This window comes from Anopheles coluzzii (assembly GCF_943734685.1).
Source record: "Anopheles coluzzii chromosome X unlocalized genomic scaffold, AcolN3 X_unloc_8, whole genome shotgun sequence".
Taxonomy (NCBI): Eukaryota; Metazoa; Arthropoda; class Insecta; order Diptera; family Culicidae; genus Anopheles; species Anopheles coluzzii.
The window spans coordinates 50,001-62,500 of NW_026054513.1; positions in this window are offsets into that span (position 1 = coordinate 50,001).

The window sequence follows — 12,500 nt, forward strand, 5'->3', positions numbered from 1 at the left end:
AGGCGTGCTCCGCCGTCTCTGGGACGCCGACGCACAACTGGCAGTCTGGGGACGACGTGAATCCATTGTGGCACAAGTAGTCACGGAAAAATCCGTGTCCGGACAAAACCTGTGCCAGATGGAAAGTCATATCTCCATGTTTCCTAGACTGCCAGTCGCCGACCGATGGAATTACACGGTGCGTCCACCGCGTGTGCCGGCTAGCATCCTGTTGCAGTGCGTCGGCATCCCATTCCTCCTGCCAGCAGTCGATGGTGTTCTGCCGCTCCGTCGCCCGGATGTCCTCCCTCGTTGCAGCACGGTCTGGAGCAAGGAGTTGTTGGTGAACCCGAGCATCCTCGTTGATGAGGTGGCATATCGGTACGAGTCCAGCGAGTAGGGTGGCCGTCTCATACCTGACGGTACGGAATGCCCGTGCCACCCTGATGGCTGCTTTTCGCTGAACTCGTTGCAGCATCCGTCGGCACTCACGCACCCGAGTTGCCTCCGCCCAGACGGGAGCAGCATACCGCAACACCGATTCTGCCACATACGCCAGCAGCCTTGACTTGGCCGTCCTGGGGCCGCTGTGGTTTTGCATGAGGCGCGTTACAGCTGCCACCACGCGCGACGCCTTTTCCGAGACGTTGGTGACATGGTCTCGCCATTTCAGGTGATCTTGGAGCTGCACGCCCAAGTACCTGATGCTCCTAGACGACTTGATTTCCACGTCACCGACGCGAAATGTCACCTGCGGTGGAGTCTTCTTACTCGAAATCAGGACGGCTTCAGTCTTGGCTGGGGCCAGCTCCAGACCGTGCTGTTGCATCCAACGTTGGACCTGGTCAACGGCCTCCTCTGCTCTCGCGCGAACCTCGTCCGTGGTGGTAGCAGGTACCAACAGCGCCAGATCGTCCGCGTATCCGATGACTTCGACGTCGGGAGGTAGCGGCACATCCAGCACCCCGTCATACATGATGTTCCACAGAGTTGGGCCCAGGATGGACCCCTGTGGAACACCGGCGGTTACATGCCGTACGACGGGGCCTTCGCTCGTGTCAAAGTACAGCACACGATCCTCGAAGTAGCTTCGAAGCATCCGTTGGAGGCCGACGGGAACACCTTTTGCCTGAAGGGCGCTGGCAATGGATTGCCAGTTGGCCGTGTTGAAGGCGTTCTTCACGTCCAACGCCACCACAAGCAAGAAACGGTTATCCCGGCCGTTCGTTCGCCGGAACGACATGGCGGTACGGCCGGCCTCAACAACCCGCTGGATGGCGCTCACTGTCGACCGCCCTCGACGAAATCCGAACTGCCGGTCCGACAGTCGGGGTGAAGACGGCTCCTCGAGATGTTCATTGAGGCGATTCAGGATGAGGCGCTCAAGTACCTTCCCCAGTGCGTCGAGCATGCAGAGGGGTCGGTACGAGCTGCTCTCTCCCGGAGGCTTCCCCTGCTTCGGCAGCAACACCAGTCGTTGCCTCTTCCACTGCGCCGGAAACGAAGCGCGGTTGAGGCAATCCTGGTACAGGACCCGGAAGACCTCCGGGAACAACATGATGGCCGTCTTCACTGCCGCATTCGGGATGCCATCGAGCCCTGGTGCTTTGCGATTTGCCATCTGGCTCGCGATGAGCAGCAGCTCGTCGTCCGTTACCGGTGCAATTCCCGCCGTTGTTGTTGCTCCCTCGACGCTTCCAACGTTGCTCAGCTGCGACCAGTCGCAGGGCGGATGCTCAGGGAAGAGGTCGGATACAATGCGTTCGAGGACGCCCCGGTCCGCTTCTGAAGGCGTCCGACTGCCCCGGAGCCGGGACATGACGACCCGATATCCTGCCCCGAACGCATTCTCTTCTGCAATTTCGATCAGCTCCTGGAACAAGTTCCGCTTGCTAGCTCGAATTGCTCGGCTGAGCTCCGCCCTTGCTGTCCTGTGCTCAGCTGCTGCTATGCTGCGCTCCTCCAAATCAGCCGTCCGCAGCATCCGGTCACGGGCAACCTCGCAGTTGTTCCTCAGGCGAGCCAGGAGAGGAGACCACCAAAATGTGTTACGGTGCGGGTCTTGGTGCACTCGGGTAACCCGTTGCATCGTCTCGTCGCAGGCCTCCAACATGGCTGCGATCATACCCTCCTGGGTCGATGCGCGTTGGACAAAGTCCGCAGCGAACAGCGCCTCGAGGAATGAGGAAGGAGAAAACTGCGAGGTTTTCCATCGGCGGCCAGCGTGACGCACACGCCTCTGGCTTGAGGAATCACCCTGGTGCGACGGTGGTTGCCGCTGTCGTTGCTGCTGCTGCTGTTGTGATAACTGCTGCTGCTGCTGCTGCTGCTGAAGTGACTGCTGCTGCTGCGCAGAGGACTGTTGCGCTGGCTGCTGCTGGTCCTGCAGCTGCTCGGGCGATGCTGGTGTTCCTCCCACGGTGTAGAGGACATAGCGGTGGTCTGATGCGGTGTAGCGTGTGCTCACGATCCACGTCTCTGGGCGAGCAATCGACGAGCTCGCAAACGCCACGTCAACTATACTCGGAGCAGCTACCCCGTTGCCGTCGAACGTGAATTCTCGACCTCGGTTTATCACGCTCAGGCCAAGTTGCTCCACCATTGCGTGCAGCTCTTCCCCGCGGTCGCAAGTCCTCGGGCTGCCCCACTCCTCATGTCTGGCGTTAAAATCGCCGGCGACGACGACTTGAGGGTGGGAGAAGCCTTCGAGTTCTATTGCTTCCAAGAAGCGCTCGAACTCTGCGAGGTTAAGGCTTGGTGGAGCATAGCAGCTGATGAAAACCACTCCGCCGATCTGCGCTGCAACCAACCCCTGAGCTTCACTGCACCACACCCGCTGTATTGGTAGCTCACCGACAGCTACCACCGCTACCGCCTTGCAGCTGCTGAATGCCCACCGGCCGTTGTTTTCAGGTGGGCGCAGAACATCAGAGAGAATGAGCACGTCTGCTTTCTCCTCTCTGGCAGCTTGCAGCACCAGGTTCTGGGCATCACGGCCATGGCCCAGGTTCGCCTGCAGAACTTTCAGGGCCGGGAACATCGTTGGGCCGAACGAGCACATTCGCTGTGGCCTATGTGGTGAGCGCCACCGCACAGTGCGCACTTTGCCTCATTCTGGCAGGATCGTGCTTTGTGTCCGGTAAGCCCACAGCGGATGCACAGATTCTGCCGATCTGCGGTGGAACGGCAGTTCGAGGCGATGTGGCCCATCTCCAGACAGCGGAAACAGCGCTGTCGCTCTGGAGGCGTTGGTGGGGCTGCTCGAACCTTGCTCACACAGTCGCACAGGAACAGTTTAAGTCCTTCCAACTGCCGAGCCGACTTCACAGGTAGCCGGATGCGTGCTCGCTTCGAACCATCCGGTAGTTCCCAAATGCTGGCAGAACAACTCCAGCACTTGCGCCAATCTTAGCATCGAGGGCAGCAATGATATCTTCCTCCGTAGCAAGGGGATCGATATCGACTACCAGCAGCTCACCCATTTCTGTGACAAGCCGACTGACGCCTGCGTCGCCGATGATTTTGCGGACGCCTTCCAGCATAAGCGGAGCGTTTGCCGTCTTGCTCAGCTCCATACGTAGCAGCCTAGCATGAGTTCGGCGGCCCCGCTTAATATGCCCTTTCATTTCGCTGTGAGCCGCGTCCAGACGAATGGCTTTGCGCACCTTCTCGTAGATGCCATCCCAGGTTTCGCCTTCACTGGGAGACACCTCGATGATGTCAGGCCTCGGCTTTCGCTTACGCTGTAGCTGCTGCTGCTGCTGCATACGCTCCTGCTGTTGCTGCTGCGAGCCAGCGACCGCCTGTCGCTGTGGCTGACGTTGCTGCTGCTGCTGTTGATGCTGCGCGATACCGACTGCCTGTCGCTGTAGCTGATGCTGCTGCTGCTGCTGTTGCGGCTGCTGCTGGGAGCGTGGCTTACCCGTAGCTTTGCCGCGATATCTACGCCGCACGACCTCGCTGTAGGTCAGTTCCGGCACAGCGTCTTCGCGGACGGCTGTCGATGCCTCGCTGTGCGGCGGCATGACTACGCGCGACGTCGACGCGCGGGGCTGCTCCTGCTCGTGCTGATTCCGCTGCTGTTGTTGTTGCTGCTGCTGCTGTTGCGCAGAGGATCGGCGCGGCAACGGAGTTGGTGGTTGACGCGGACTAGATGACGGTTGTCCGCCGCCAACCTTTGCCGCCAACAGAGAGTTGAGCACATCTCGGTCGCGTTGATGTGCGGCGGCTAACTTCTCGATCTGCGCCTCGAGCTTCTCCTCACGGCGCTTTGCCTCCTCTTTTTCCTCCTGCAGCAGTTGGCACATGCCGGTTATCTGCTCCAGGAGTTTTGCGTTTTGCTCCTTCATAGCGATATTCTGCTCCTCGAGGCGTTGGATGGTTGCTCTGAGCAACTCGAGCTCCGGAGCCGGTGTCGCTGATGCAGCTTTTGGCTGCGCAATGGGCTTACTAGCGCCAGTGGCGCTTAGCCTAGGAAGCGCAACACGTGGCTCGGCCGCAAAGAGCTTGGAGCTAGGAGCCAAGCTGGTGCGGCAGTCCACCGACGTCGCCCTAGCACCCGAGCGGGTCGATCTCCCGGCTGCTTCCATTACGACTGACTGACGATCGCGATGGCTGGGTTAAATAGCCCTGGGGGTCGAAATGACCCCGGGGGTCGGATGACCCAGGGGGTCGGAAAGACCCCTGGGATGCTGCGTCGCCTAGCTGGTGTTCTGCCGCTCAATCGCTGCTGTAGAATACTTCTTCCACGCTGGTTTTTCCACTATGGTCCGACTTGCGACCCCCTGGTGGGCTGGGGGGGGAGGGGTGGCGGGTGGCGAAAAATTACGAGAGGGTGCGTCGCTCACGTGGGGAATGGATCCGCACCAGTCCCGAATTTTTCCGGCACTTTTTCACGTCCAAATTGCGCTGCCCGCTTTTTCGACCCTTTTTGAACCTATTTTAGGGATTTTTCACCGGGAGCGGGGGGGAAATTATTTTCCCTGTTTTGTTTTATCGCCCTCTATCACCCCGCAGCTTCGCCGATTTTTTTCTAATTTTTCGAAAAAAAATTTCGAAAAATTCGAGCAGTTTTCGAGTTGCTCGAACTCCTCGAATCGAGCAGATTCGAGCTGCCGCGGGCACTACACTTCTTCCCCGAATTTTCTGCGCACTTTTTGTAAACTCGAGCACTTTTCGAGCAGTAACGGACTTTTCAAATTTTTGCCCCTTGGGAACTGCTCCCCAGACAAAATTTGTCCCTTGGGTATTATAGAACTGTCACCAAGAAACGTCAAAAAATTTTTTCACGATTTTCACAAATTTTTTGATGCAATCTTATTGTACGCATAAAAACAAGCACAATGGTGAAAACCGCACACGAATCCGACCAAAACTCACCGAGTTATTCACGATTTACTGTTTTTTTCGTTATTTACCGCGGACACGTGCCCCGGCGGTAGCACCCCCGACACTTTTGGTTTTCGCGTTTTTTTCACTTTCTGCTGCACGGATCGTTTCCAAAACACTTGGAATCGCTTCAGAAGCGTCCATTTAGTTAAATACAAGTGTTTCCGGCACTTTAATCACAGATTTTTACACTTAATTCCCACACCCGGAAATTTGGTGCTACCGGGGGGGGGCAAATGTATACACAAAAACACGATTCTTCACTTTTACAAAAAATCACCGATTTTCGAGTAAATAACACCGTCTAAAGGTAAAACGGGTGCTCTGGACTCGTTTTTAGCACTTTCCGAGCGATCCGAGGCCGTTTTACACACTTTTTTGCACCACTTTGTCGGAGCGTGTTTACACGTGTGCTTACTGGTCGGCTACCCAAACAACACTACAGGGATAACTGGCTTGTGGCCGCCAAGCGTTCATAGCGACGTGGCTTTTTGATCCTTCGATGTCGGCTCTTCCTATCATTGTGAAGCAAAATTCACCAAGCGTAGGATTGTTCACCCTTTCAAGGGAACGTGAGCTGGGTTTAGACCGTCGTGAGACAGGTTAGTTTTACCCTACTGGTGTGTGCTTATAGTCGCTATCTTAACGGAATTCCTGTGCAGTACGAGAGGAACCACAGGTACGGACCACTGGCTCAATACTAGTCCGACCGGACTTTGGTATGACGCTACGTCCGCTGGATTATGCCTGAACGCCTCTAAGGTCGTAGCCAATCCGAGCTGATAGCGCTTCTCAAACCCATTAGGTGTTCGGAAGCTAGCGGGCCTAACAACCCTCTGAGATCCGTTGGAGTCTGCGTCTGCAGCCCGGCGTCTCATCCCGCTATACCTAGGCCGCAACGAGTGGAGTTCGCTGCACGTGTTAGTACCGTAACTGGGAACGCCGTTGGCTTGAGCTCTGCCCAACGTGGATATACCTAGTTTCGACACCTATCAACCGCCCGCAAACGACGGGACTTCAGGCTGGGAGCTGCGAGTTGTAGAGATGCGTTCGCATCGATCCTCTCAGGCGACCCATGCTTGGTGGTTTGTCCGTGTGCCCCTTCCTCGATGTGCGCAAGCTCGTCTTGGTCTGGGGACCACGTCGACACAGGGGATACTTTTGTGAGAGCAAGAGTGTACTTAGTTGAGTGTAGCAAGGGATCGCGTGCCCCTTCCTCGATGGCATAACGAACCATCTTGGTCTGGGGACCGTGGTACCGTGCTCTGGTGAAGCTTGGTGCGTGCTCTTTCCTTGTCAGACGAGTGACTTGACTTGGTCTGGAGACCGTTCCTTAACACTAGTGGACAAGAGCTGGCTACTTCCGTGTCAGACGAGTGACTTGACACGGTATGGAGCGGAACACGTAACACTAGTGAGCTTGTCGGCGTGCCTCCTTCTGGACTTGATTGTCTTGATGTGAGAAACGTGCCGACCAAACCAGTAAGCTTACACACATGCTCGTTACAAGTTGTATAAGTTGATCCGTTTGGGCCGGTTGCCTTGCACATGATGGTGTTGTAGACCATGTTCGGTTAACACGTTGTGTGTCGAGGTGGTCGGCCTTGGTAGTAGGATGTCTTGTGCATGTGACGTGTTGACCTGGTTTGGTCGATGTGTCGTCGTGTACGAGATGACCTACTTACCCGTCAGTTGTCCAAGTTGTGTCATGTGTTGACTTAGTTGACGTGTCATGTGCATGGATGATTGGCGTACGGGTCATGTATGGTGCACTTGCTTCAGTTGAAGGGATGTACTAGTACAGTTATATTAATTGTTTATTTCACGATCTGGTCTTTTGGCTGGATCGCGAAAAAAACGCTAAGTCCCAAATCTTGAACTCGAGAGGAGAGCGCTGATGACAACCTTTTGGACTGGAGCTCCCTAGAATTCGGCTTTTTCCTACTTTAAAGGGATGCACTGTTGTATGTATTGTTTATTCACGATCTGGTCGTTGGATTGGATCGTGGAAAAAAAACGCTAAGTCCCAGATCCTGAACTCGACAGGAAAGCGCTGATGGCAAACATTCTGACTGGAAGTTCCTAGAAATCGGCTTTTTCCTTATTGGCATTATGTGGCACGTTTATTGTGGCTAGAACATTAATTATCCACCAAATGGCACCAACGCTTGGCGAAAGTCTCGAAACACTCCTATCCCGACGCACCAGCAACCGCAACACGATGCAAAATAAATTGCACGAGCTACTGATACTTGTACCATGCACGGTACACGGTACCAAAATATACCCCTGAAAGTGTGCAATTTGGTGCTATTCTAGGAAATTTGTTTGGGGAAGCCTAGCTACGCGTGTCGCACGTTGCATGGTCGTCGATCAGAGGCATGCAAAAGCACCTATCTAGGGGAATTACTTTACGTTCTAGTAGCAAGATCGATTTTCCGGTCTAGCACGGCAGTACGCCTGCATGCATACACTCCATGTACCAAAAATGTATCAACCTAGGCGTTGCTCAGTAGCTTTTGGCGGCACATGTAAAAAGTACTCGAGTTCAGATTCTTGGAACTTTGCGTATTGTTCAAAACTTATAACGAAAACTAAATTATAAATGGGTAAAAGGCTAGGCGTTTCTCAGTAGCTTTTGGCGCCACGTGGCAAAAGTATTCGAGTTCAGATTTCTGGGACTTAGCGTATTTTTCAAACCTGATAATGAAAATTGAAGTACAAATGGGGCATAAGCTAGGCGTTGCCCAGTAACTTTTTTCGCCACATGGAGGAAGTAGTCGAGCTCCAATTTCTGGGACGTAGCGTATTTTTCAATCATAATAAACCAAATCAAACATAAAAATCATGAAACTTACACCACGTCCCTAGGTTGTGCACAAAACGTAACGATAAAGTGCCGGCGAGGTTAGAGGTGCACCAAAATTGTGTACCGATTAGGAAAAGTACTCTATGTTGCTATGACTTGGGTAAAAAGTGTTGATTAACTGCTGGTTACGATAGACAGTTGCTTATCGTACACATCGCAAACGAACACCCCTTAGTGAGCAGTAGCAGAAGTCGATGGAACAAAGCGAATGCATTACAAACTGATCAAGTAAAATAAGGAACGCTACGTACTAGGACTTCTTTCCAAGAATGGTGTCCGCGACGGGAGGGCAAGCGTCCTTCCCAGGTTTCCCTAGTAAACCTTGTATGGTAAACATACCCAAGCGTGTCCGTAAGCACGCAACGATAGTCACGAACGAGCACATACCTAGGGAAAGTACTCTACGTACTAGGACTTCTGTCCAAGAATGGTGTCCGCGACGGTCGGGCACTGTGACGCAATTACCAAATCCTAGAATCGTACAAGCAGTGTGTACAAACATAAACATTAACGCGTTCGCTCGGGCTGCGCCGTCCGTGTTGAACACAAATGCGGGTGATTATATGAGTGGATGGACAAAAACATGCGTGGCGAAGACAATTTTCTGCACGATGTGCACATAGCTCATTTCGTCGTCCCGGGCGAATGGAAAAACACAAAAATCTCGAGTATCTTTCTAGGTTTCTGTTATAAAAGGGCAGGCCAAAAGGTGACCGGTTGAGATGAGCATTTTAAGCATGCAAGCACTTAATTGCAACTTTTCCTACAAAAACTAGGTACGTACACGTAGATTGTATCAACATGGACATCCATGATTGCGTACGCCCGGGCTGCGCCCTCCGTGTTGTACTTTCCCTGATTGGTACACAATTTTGGTGCAAGTGTACCAACATCGACATCTATGAACGCGTACGCTCGAGCTGCACCCTCCGTCTTGTACTTTCCCTGATCGGTACACAGTTTTGGTGCACGGCTATCCCGAAAGGCAACTTGTACCAACATCGACATCCATGAACGCGTACGTAGCGTACTTTCCCTGATCGGTACACAATGTTGGTGCACGGCATAGGAAATGGGCTTAAAATGGTCAAACTCAATCCATTTCCACTAAAGATAGTCAATAACAGCTGTGCCGATGAAGTAGGGCACGATGCAAGTCAATGTTATTTAATGAATTACATGTTCACCATACATTTCAGTACAAAATTGCTCGGTCAGACCTACAAAGTGCTATATCTCGAATACTAAACGTCGCAGATGGGTGTCGTAGAACAATTTTAAGTTCGTCTAACGATTCTACATCCGATTCTGGATAGTGGTTTTTCGACCACTTTTCAACATTTTGTGACACCCCGAACCTAGGGGCAGCTCCCTAGCTTTTTTCAAAAATGTGCACCGAACGGGCCAGAGAGCTCGAGTAGTCGAAAATTTTTTTTTTTGCTAAAACCCCTCAAAACGTGTCAGGAACGCACCCTAGATGATGAAAAGTGCAACCAGAATGTCAATCGACAACATGCCCGGGGGTACAAATTTGCTCTACGCGTCCCTAGGTAGGGTACTTTTTCATACAAACATCAAAGTGTACGGTGCACACAGTGCGCGGAACAAAAATTGCTCGGTCAGACCTAGGACGGGCCATATCTCGAATACTAAACGTCGCAGATGGGTGTCGTAGAACAATTTTAAGTTCGTCTAACGATTCTACATCCGATTCTGGATAGTGGTTTTTCGACCACTTTTCAACATTTTGTGACACCCCGAACCTAGGGGCAGCTCCCTAGCTTTTTTCAAAAATGTGCACCGAACGGGCCAGAGAGCTCGAGTAGTCGAAAATTTTATTTTTGCTAAAACCCCTCAAAACGTGTCAGGAACGCACCCTAGATGATGAAAAGTGCAACCAGAACGTCAATCGACAACATGCCCGGGGGTACAAATTTGCTCTACGCGTCCCTAGGTAGGGTACTTTTTCATACAAACATCAAAGTGTACGGTGCACAAAGTGCGCGGAACAAAAATTGCTCGGTCAGACCTAGGACGGGCCATATCTCGAATACTAAACGTCGCAGATGGGTGTCGTAGAACAATTTTAAGTTCGTCTAACGATTCTACATCCGATTCTGGATAGTGGTTTTTCGACCACTTTTCAACATTTTGTGACACCCCGAACCTAGGGGCAGCTCCCTAGCTTTTTTCAAAAATGTGCACCGAACGGGCCAGAGAGCTCGAGTAGTCGAAAAATTTTTTTTTGCTAAAACCCCTAAAAACGTGTCAGGAACGCACCCTAGATGATGAAAAGTGCAACCAGAATGTCAATCGACAACATTCCCGGGGGTACAAATTTGCTCTACGCGTCCCTAGGTAGGGTACTTTTTCATACAAACATCAAAGTGTACGGTGCACACAGTGCGCGGAACAAAAATTGCTCGGTCAGACCTAGGACGGGCCATATCTCGAATACTAAACGTCGCAGATGGGTGTCGTAGAACAATTTTAAGTTCGTCTAACGATTCTACATCCGATTCTGGATAGTGGTTTTTCGACCACTTTTCAACATTTTGTGACACCCCGAACCTAGGGGCAGCTCCCTAGCTTTTTTCAAAAATGTGCACCGAACGGGCCAGAGAGCTCGAGTAGTCGAAAATTTTTTTTTTGCTAAAACCCCTCAAAACGTGTCAGGAACGCACCCTAGATGATGAAAAGTGCAACCAGAACGTCAATCGACAACATGCCCGGGGGTACAAATTTGCTCTACGCGTCCCTAGGTAGGGTACTTTTTCATACAAACATCAAAGTGTACGGTGCACAAAGTGCGCGGAACAAAAATTGCTCGGTCAGACCTAGGACGGGCCATATCTCGAATACTAAACGTCGCAGATGGGTGTCGTAGAACAATTTTAAGTTCGTCTAACGATTCTACATCCGATTCTGGATAGTGGTTTTTCGACCACTTTTCAACATTTTGTGACACCCCGAACCTAGGGGCAGCTCCCTAGCTTTTTTCAAAAATGTGCACCGAACGGGCCAGAGAGCTCGAGTAGTCGAAAAATTTTTTTTTGCTAAAACCCCTCAAAACGTGTCAGGAACGCACCCTAGATGATGAAAAGTGAAACCAGAACGTGAAACGACAACTTTGTTGGGGGTACCCTTTTTACTCTACGGGCCACTAGCTTAGGCGCGCCAACAGCGCTTTCCTCTCGGGTTCCCATTTTTTGCCCTCCTGGGATTATGATCATTTACTCATTGCCTACTATAGGGAAGGTACCTTGCTCCGAGGTCAAAAATGAAGATTTCACCAAATCGTAGTTTTAACCTCTATTTAGTCGTAGGAGCATGGTTTGCAGTGTCCGTGGGTCATATAAGCCCCCGTTTGGGTCATACGTCCCCTCCCCGATGAAAATCGTCATATGACTATAGGCCGAACTTATGAAGCAAAAGTGGTGTCTGGTGGGTTCTGCCGATGATCTTAACCTATGATTTTGAGTTTCCACTCTTTCAAAACGTTTCCTGGAGCAGTACATCACGGGTCTACGGACCCAAAGACTTCGTTGCGATGGTTTCAAGCATAAAAGTTGTAACAGTTAAGGGTTTTTAATACGCGTATATTAAATCATTGCTTGAAACTAAGCTTCGTTGTCTTTAAACTCTGCAAGACCAATCGAACTTCTTAGGGAAACTCGAAGCATTCACGCTAAGCTGGTGGTGCAGGGCACATAGCGTGATGAAACCGGGTTTCCCTAACCAATGTGGCATATTTTTTCCCTGAGAGTGAAGCTCAGACCCACGTAGGGGAGAGCGAAGTTGAACTTTAATGTTCAATGCAGCAAATGTTCGCCATGCGGATAAACAAGTTGGAATAGTTCAATGTAGTGTAATGCAAACACGAATCGCAAATAACGATACGGGACCCAGAAGCAATTCTGCGGATCCCTCGGGGAGTGGTGAGTTGATATAAATTAGAGGTGAAAGTCCAAGTTGTTCGAGCTCCGGCTCGGCAGCCGATACGAGGTTCCTGTTGAGCTTGTTTGTACATCGCGCAGAGGCGCCGTTCGGTTCTAGCAATGATTCCCGCCACCATGTTCCATGCGTGCAGAGATCCGTTAGAGCTCGTTCAATGTGTCCCGCCGTGATTACGAAAAAGTCCAACAGTTGACTTAGTTGGGTGTGCGTCAAGTAATCGCGCAGAGATGCCGATCGGTTCCTAGCAATGTTTCCCGTCACAAGGTGGTATTGGCACCTGTGCAGAGTGGCCGTTAGCAATGTCTCC